An 8,626-nucleotide genomic window follows, 5' to 3' on the forward strand; every position below is an offset into this window, starting at 1 on the left:
ATTTATTATTAAATGGTGCTGCGCCTAAAATGGTTATGTTACAATTAGGACATGAAAAAATCGAAACAACATTTAGATATTTACAACTTTCATATGAAACAAATAAAAAAATATATAAAAAATATTTTTAAAATATAATTTTTTATTTTTTAATTACATTTCTTTAACAGGTTCTATACCTATTAAATTAAATGCATTTTTCATAACTTGTAAAAATACTTTTACTAAATTTATTCTTTCTTTTAATAAATTTTCATCAACACCAATAATTCTATTGTTTTGATAAAAAGTATGAAATTTTTTACTTAATTGTATTAAAAATTCTACTATTAATTGTGGTTCTTGTTTTTTTGCAGACATTTCAACAGTTTTTTTAAATTGATAAAAACTTAAAATTAAATCTTTTTCTGAATCAGAAATTAAATTTAAATAATCTTTACAAAAATAATTTTTATCTAATTTTTTAACTAATTGATATGCTCTAGCATATGCGTATTGAACATAATAAAGTGGATTTTTAATATTTTTTTCTTTTAATAATGAAAAATCTATTTTAAAATCAGTTGTTCTTTTTCTTGAAATAATCATAAAACGTATAAAGTTAATACCATATTCTTTTACTATATCTCTTAAAAATATTGTGTTTCCTGCTCTTTTTGATAATTTTAGAAATTTTCCTTTTGAATCAATTAATCTTACCATTTGAATGAAATTAACATCAAATTTTGTTTCATCTCATCCTAAAGCTTTAATACCTGATTTTACTCTTATAAAATGTCCATGATGATCAGAACCTCAAAGATTTATCATTAAATCATATCCACGTCTATATTTATTATCATGATACATAATATCACCAGAAAAATATGTAGTTGAACCATCTGATTTTTGAAGTACAAAATCATCAGGAGAACCATATTTTTTGGCATTTAATCATATAGCACCATCTTTTTTATAACTAATTTTTTTATCTTCAAATTTCTTTTTAAATAATTCAAATTGATTATTTTCATAAAGACTTTCTTCAGAAAATCAAATATCAAAATGAATACCAAAAATTTCACAATCTTTTTTCATTTCATATAAAAAAAAGTTCTTTACATGTCTAGAAAATTCAATTTCTTTATCTTTTAAATTATTTTTTAAAAATTTTAAATCTTTATATAAATTTGAATATTTTTTATAAATATAATTTGCTGCATCTTTAACTTCTGGATTTTTATACATTCCATCAAAAGAATTAAAATTTTGTTTTATTAATTTTGAATAATGAAAATATACACTCATTGCAGATTTATAAACTTGTAATCCAGCATCATTTATATAAAATTCACGATAAACTTTATAACCTGCAAATTCTAAAATTTTGGTAATACAATCACCAACAATAACATTTCTTGCATGTCCAATATGTAAGTAACCAGTAGGATTTGCTGAAACCCATTCATAATTAACTTTTTTATTTTTTCCAATATCAGAAGATCCAAAATTATTTGAATTTTCTAAAATTATATTTATTACATTATTTAAATATTTTAATTCATGAAAAAAATTTAAATAACCATTTAAAACATTTATTTTTTTAAAATGATATTTCTTTTTATCTATACAATTAATTATTTTTTTAGTAACTAAATCTAAATCTAAATTATATTTATTAGAAATTATTAATGCAACATTTGTAAATAATTCACCATATTCTTTTTTTTGTACCTTTTGTATAAAAAATGGTATATCTTTTGGATTTCAATTATTAATTTTTAAAGATTCAAGAATTGCATCTCTTAAATTTTGATAAATCATGATAAATAAATTAATTTTTAACAATTATTACAAATAATTGTTCCATATTTACCTTCTAAAATTTTTTCAACATTTTCTAATGATGTAATAATTGCTTGACAACATGGATTTTTTTCAACAAAACTAATAGCAGCTTCAACTTTTGGTTTCATTGATCCTTCAGCAAATTGTTTTTCTTCAATATATTTTTTCATTTCTTCTACTGTTGTTAGTTTTAATGATTTTTGATTTGGTTTTCCTCAATTAATAGAAACATGATCAACTGCAGTTAAAATAATAAATTTATTTGCATTAACAACTGATGCTAATGTGGCTGCTGTTCTATCTTTATCAATAACTGCTGCAACAGCTTCTAAATTATTATTTTTACAAATTACAGGAATTCCACCTCCACCACCAGCAATTATAATTTTATTTTTTTCTAATAAATCTTTAACAATATCTTTTTCAACAATATCTTTTGGTAGAGGAGATGCAACATATCTTCTTCAACCACGACCTGCATCTTCTTTTACAATTCAACCTTTTTTTGCAGCTAATTCTTTTGCATCTTTTTCAGAATAAAAAGATCCAATTGGTTTTGATGGATTAAGAAAAGCTTTGTCATTTTCATCAACCTTTGTTTGTGAAATAATTGTAACTACACCTCTATTTATTTTTTGTTTTTTTAATTCATTATAAATTGCATTTTGTAAATGAAAACCAATATAACCTTGACTCATACTTCCAGCTTCTGGTAAAGGAAGTGTTGGAATTTTACCATTTGTTGCTTTATTTGCTTCATCAAATCCAAGATTAATCATACCAACTTGTGGTCCATTACCATGACAAATAACTACTTCATTTCCTTCACCTGCTAATTTTACAATTGCATAAGCAGTTTTTTTTACAATTTCTTTTTGTTCTTCTGGTGAATTTCCTAATGCATTTCCACCTAATGCTACTACAATTTTTTGTTTATTCAAAATTTTATTCCTTCCTATGTTATAAAAATATTATTTAATCAATATTTTTAAATTTTATTTTATTAAATTTTAAAAATGGAGCCCACGGAGGGAATCGAACCCCCGACCCAAAGATTAGAAAACTTTTGCTCTAAACCACTGAGCTACGCAGGCAAATAAATAAATGACCTATAATACTCAAAAAGTAAATCATTTATTTTTTTAATATTGTTGTTTTTTGTTTTATTAATCATTTGTAAAATTTATTTTTTTAACAATAATAAATATATTATATTTTTTTTCAATTTTTTTGGTATTTTTTTTAATAAAAAAAGTATTTTGTTACAAAATGGTGACAAGGACGGGACTCGAACCCGTACTCTTCCGGATATGAGCCGGACGCTTTAACCAGTTAATCTACCTTGCCATTCTTATTAATTTATTATTATATCTAAAATCATTTTTAAGATTTTAATGTATATTTTTTTATAAATATTTTAAATTATCATTTCAAGAAAATTTAACAAAACATTTTCTACATCTTGGTTCATACATACATTTTCCACCAACAAAATCTTTCATTTCTTTTATATTTGGTTTAATTGGATTACCATTTATATCAATTTTTTGAGTTTTATTTGCAATCTTTCCACATCTACCACATCATGCAGTAAATTTAAAAATTTTATCTGCAAAAGAAAACAATTTATTCATTACAGGTAAATTATGATCTGAAAAACCTCTATCTAAACCTGCTAAATAAAAATTTATTCCTTCATCTAATAATTTATCTACAAAATCTACAAAATTAATTGAAAAAAATTGAACTTCATCAATTGCAATAGCATATAAATTATATTTATTTTTTTCATAATAATTTTTAATTTCTTTTCAATTTGAAATACTTATAGCTTTTAATGTATTTTTGTTTCTACTTTCTATTAAATTTTTGTTTTTATTTCTACTACTTATTTTTAATTTAAAGATTAAAATATTTTTATTTTTTAATTTATTTATTTCATTAATTAATGCATCAGTTTTACCTGAAAACATACAACCAGAATAAATTATTAATTTTCCTTGTTTTTTTATCATTTAATTTTTTTTAAAATTATTTAATTACTAATAACTATTTTAAACATTTTTATTATCTTTTAATATTTAATTTATTTAAAATAAATTCTTGTAAATTAAACATTATTTTTTCATCTTGTTTATTTATATGATCAAAATTTAATAAATGTAAAAAACCATGTAAAAATAAAAATGCAAATTCTCTTTCATCTGAATGACAATATTTTTTTGCTTGTTCTTTTGCTTTATCATAACAAATATAAATTTCACCCAATGGATTTTTATATGTAGTATTAAAAATACATTCATTTAAATTAATTGATAAAACATCACTATATTCTTTAAATGGATATATTTTATTATTTATATCTTTCATTGTTTTTTTTGAAACTACATTTAAATATATATAACCTTTTTTATTTATATTTATTTTATTTATTGTTAATAATAATAAATTTTTAATATTTTTTAATAATTTAGAATCAATATATTCTTTATTTTCAAAAATAATAAAACATTTTCAATCTAAGTTATTTAATTTATTTTTTATAATTATTTCTTCTTGAAACATATTTTAATTTTTAAATATATATTTAATTTTTCTTATAAATTTTAAATAATATTTATTTTTAATAATAATATATAAAAAAATAAATATTATTAAAAAAGAAATAATAATTGGTACAAATATTTTTTGTAAAAATGTTTTTTTATATTTTATTTCTTGTTTATCTAATTCTTTATTATTAAATTCATTAATTAAAATTTTTTTTAAATTTTCAATATGTAAATTTCATTTATCAATATCTTGGTAATTGTTTGGTATTTCTAATTTTTCAATAATCTCTTTTTTAAATGTTCCATCAATATTAAAAGTTTTTTCATATTTTGAAATTAAAAAAGATTTTTGATTAAATAATAATTTAATTTTTAATTTTTGATTTTCATATATTTTTTCAAATTCAATTAATTTAATAAATTGTTCTACTTTTTTTTTGAAATTTAAAAAATTTATATTAATTCAATCAATAAATAAAAATAATTTTGTTTCAAATTCACTATTATTTGAAGATTCAATATAAATTCCATCATTATTAAATTTTTCTAATAATTTATCAAAAGAACTATCAAACATTTGTGGAATTAATAAAAATATTTTTTCATATAATGTATATTTATTAAAAACTTTTTTTGTAAAAAAATTATTATATTTTTTAATATCTTTAATTAATTTTCTATTTTCTGATTTTTCAAAAAATTTTTTAATAATATTATTAATAAGTGTATTTATTTTTTCTTTGCTATTTTGTAATTGATTTTGAAATACAGTTCAATTTTTACTTAAATCTAAATTATTATTTTGTAAAATTCCATTTTTATTAAAATTTTTTAATTTTAAAATTACTTCATTATTATTAAAATTAAAAATTTCTGTATTTTGATTAAAATTATTTTTTTTAAGAAATTTAATTAAATATTTTAATTGTTCTGATTCATTATAATAATTAGAATTTGTTCCACTTAATCAATTATTAAAATTATTAAAATTATTATTGTTGTTATTGTTGTTGTTGTTTTCGAAACTTTGTTCTACACTTAAAAAATTTTTTGTATTAAATTTATTTTGAAAAAATAAAAAAAATACAAAAATAAAACAAAATAAAAAAATTGATAAATTTTTTAAAGTTTTTTTATTAAATATTTGATTCATATTTTTGGTGACCTGTAGGAGATTCGAACTCCTGCATGCTAGATTGAGAACCTAGTGTGTTAACCGCTTCACCAACAGGCCATATTAAGATATAATTTATATTAATTAAAATATGTTTTTTTTTATTTTCTTATTAAAAAAAACCAGCAATTACTTTTTTATGATTTCTAAGTTTTTTATATGCCTTTGTTTCTATTTGTCTAACACGTTCTCTTGTTAATCTTAATTTTTTAGATGTTTTATCTAATGTTAATGGTTTAAATTCATATTTACTAATCTCTTTAAACAAAGGGTCTTTTTTATCTAATTTTAAAGTAACATCAACCAATTTATCTGATGATTTAACATTATTTCTTTCTTTTGAAAATCTTAATTTTTTAATTAATCTTGAATTTTCAACAAGTTCTAATAAATCTTTTATTGTAACTGGTGGTTTACCTAATCTAAATCTAATTATTTTTTGTTCTTTAATTGTTAAATATTCTTTTATCATTTCATCAGTTTTTTTACGTAAATGTTCATTATTTACAATTTCATCTGGTGTAATAACATTTTGATTTTCAATAAAATCACCAAATTCGGTATCTTGTTTTGAATTTATTTTTTTTTCTAAACTTTTAGGATGTAATGCATATTTTTGTATTTTTTTTATTTTTTTTATTGATAAATCACCTCCCATAGCTTTTTGTAATTCTTCATCAGTTGGAACTTTTTGTAATTCTTGTGTTAATAATTTTTTAGTTGCAATTAATTTATTAATTGTTTCAATCATATGAACAGGAATACGTACAATTCTTCCTTGATCTGCAATTGATCTTGTTACTGTTTGTCTAATTCATCATGTAGCATATGTTGAAAATTTAAAGCCTCTTTTATAATCGAATTTTTCAATTGCTTTAAGTAAACCAAGTTCTCCTTCTTGTCTTAAATCTTCAAATTTAAGTCCTCTACTTGCATATTTTTTACAAATAGAAACAACTAATTTAAGATTACATCTAATAATAATTTTTTTAACTCTTCTAATTTCAAATTTATTTTTTGAATTATCTAAAATTGAAAAATAATGTTGTTCTTGTTCTAAAGTTAATAAATTAGATTTAGAAATTGATTTTCAATTTATTCTTTTTTTTCAATTTGAACTTTTATCTTTATTAATATTAAAATCTCATTTTTTTGTTTTAAATCATTGTTTAAGTTCTATTTTTTTTCTATTACTTAACATTTTTTTATTAATAAGTTCACTTATTAATAAATTTTTTCAATTAATATTTCAATTACATTTTTTAACTAAAAAATCAATTTCTTTTATTTTGACTTTTTTAATTTTATTATTTTCAATAAATTTAAAAAAACCAAATGGAAAACCATGTTTTTTTAATAAATATTGAAAATTATTAATATTTTCTTCAAATATATTCATAAAAAGTTTAGTAAATATTATTATATATAAAAAAAATAATTATAACATTTAAATTTTAATTTTACTATTATTTTTTTAAAAAAAATATATATTAAAATAAAAATTTTTTTTGTTCATTAGAATTAAAATATTTTAATAAACTAAACATTTTATATTTAATATAAAAAGATTTTAATTTATTTGAAGAAAAATTATACTTTTTATAAGTTAAATTAACATTTAGTTCAATATTTATATTTAAAGTTGCCATTTTTTTTGAAAATAAAGCATTCTTTTTTTCTTTAATTAATAATTCTTTTAATTTACAATCAATATTTTCTAAATTTTTATATATTCCATTAATTGTTTTGTATTTAGAAAGTAAATAAATAGCTTTTTTTGGCCCTATGCCTTTAATTCCTGGTAAATTATCACTTGAATCTCCCATCAGTCCTTTTAATTCTGGAATTTGAAATGGTTCAATAAAATAATATTTATAAAAATTATCAAAAGTAATTTTTTTTATATTTTTCATTCCTTTTTTTGGCATAAGTAAATTAACGTTGTTATTAACTAATTGTAATAAATCTTTATCACTTGAAACAATATCTACTAAATAATTATTTTTACATGATATTTTTGACATTGTACCAATCAAATCATCTGCTTCATAATCATAATCTTCAAAATAATCAATTTCAGCATTTTCTAAAAATTCTTTAAATAATGGTATTTGTTCAATTAAATCTTTAGGTGTTTTTAATCTTTTTGATTTATAATCTTTAAATTCTTTATGTCTTTTTGTTTGTTTACCTTTATCAAAAAAAACAAAAATACGATGATATTTATTATTTTCTCTTAAAAAACTAATCAACATTCTAATCATTGTATAAATTGCATTTGTTGAATTAATACTTGGTTTTTTTAATATACTTATAGATCCATAATATGCTCTATAAAGTAAAGACATACCATCTATTAATAAAATTTTATTTTTGTTTTTTTCATACATTATTAATCATTTAATATTTTACTTATTTAAATCTTTTTTATATAATTAAGTTTTTAAATAAAATAAATTAATCTTCCATTCTACATGTAATATATTCCAATGTTAATTTTTCTTTTGGTTGAGTAAAAATATGACGTGTTTTACCAAATTCAATAATTTTTCCAAGATTCATAAATACTAAATAATCTGAAATTTTTGAAGCTTGTGTTAATGAATGAGTTACTAAAATAATTGTATATTTTCTTTTTAATTCAAAAATTAAATTTTCAATTTTTGTTCTTGAAATAGGATCTAAAGCACTTGTTGGTTCATCCATTAAAATTACATTTGGTTCATTTACAATACATCTTGCAATACATAATCTTTGTTTTTGACCACCAGATAATGAATCAGCTGGATCATTTAACCTATCCTTTACTTCTTCTCAAAGATTTACATCTTTTAAAGAATTAATAACTTTATTTTTAATTTCTACTTCAGATAATTTAGAATTAATTTTTAAAGTAAACGCAATATTTTCAAAAATACTCATTTTAAATGGTGTTGGTTTTTGAAAAACAATACCTACCTCCATTCTTAATTTTTGAATATCAATTGATTTATCAAAAATTGATTTATTTTTTAATAATATTAAACCTTCATGTTTACAATTTGATTGTAATTCATTTAACCTATTAATTGAA

The 8,626-nt window shown here is 19.0% G+C and overlaps 3 non-coding genes across 3 annotated transcripts; all 3 read right to left on the reverse strand.

Annotated features, from left to right (window-relative positions):
* Positions 1–2,847: 2,847 nt before the first annotated feature.
* Positions 2,848–2,921, reverse strand: Trnar-ucu (transfer RNA arginine (anticodon UCU)). Its single transcript has one exon. It is a non-coding gene; the product is annotated as a tRNA-Arg (tRNA).
* Positions 2,922–3,100: 179 nt separating this feature from the next.
* On the reverse strand, positions 3,101–3,174 carry Trnam-cau (transfer RNA methionine (anticodon CAU)). The gene has a single exon. It is a non-coding gene; the product is annotated as a tRNA-Met (tRNA).
* A 2,366-nt stretch (positions 3,175–5,540) lies between these two features.
* Trnae-cuc (transfer RNA glutamic acid (anticodon CUC)) lies at positions 5,541–5,613 on the reverse strand. Its single transcript has one exon. It is a non-coding gene; the product is annotated as a tRNA-Glu (tRNA).
* Positions 5,614–8,626: the final 3,013 nt, after the last annotated feature.

Source organism: Lingula anatina, unplaced genomic scaffold, assembly GCF_051362555.1.
Source record: "Lingula anatina isolate TDL-2025a unplaced genomic scaffold, LinAna3.0 unanchor82, whole genome shotgun sequence".
In the NCBI taxonomy this organism is placed as follows: Eukaryota; Metazoa; Brachiopoda; class Lingulata; order Lingulida; family Lingulidae; genus Lingula; species Lingula anatina.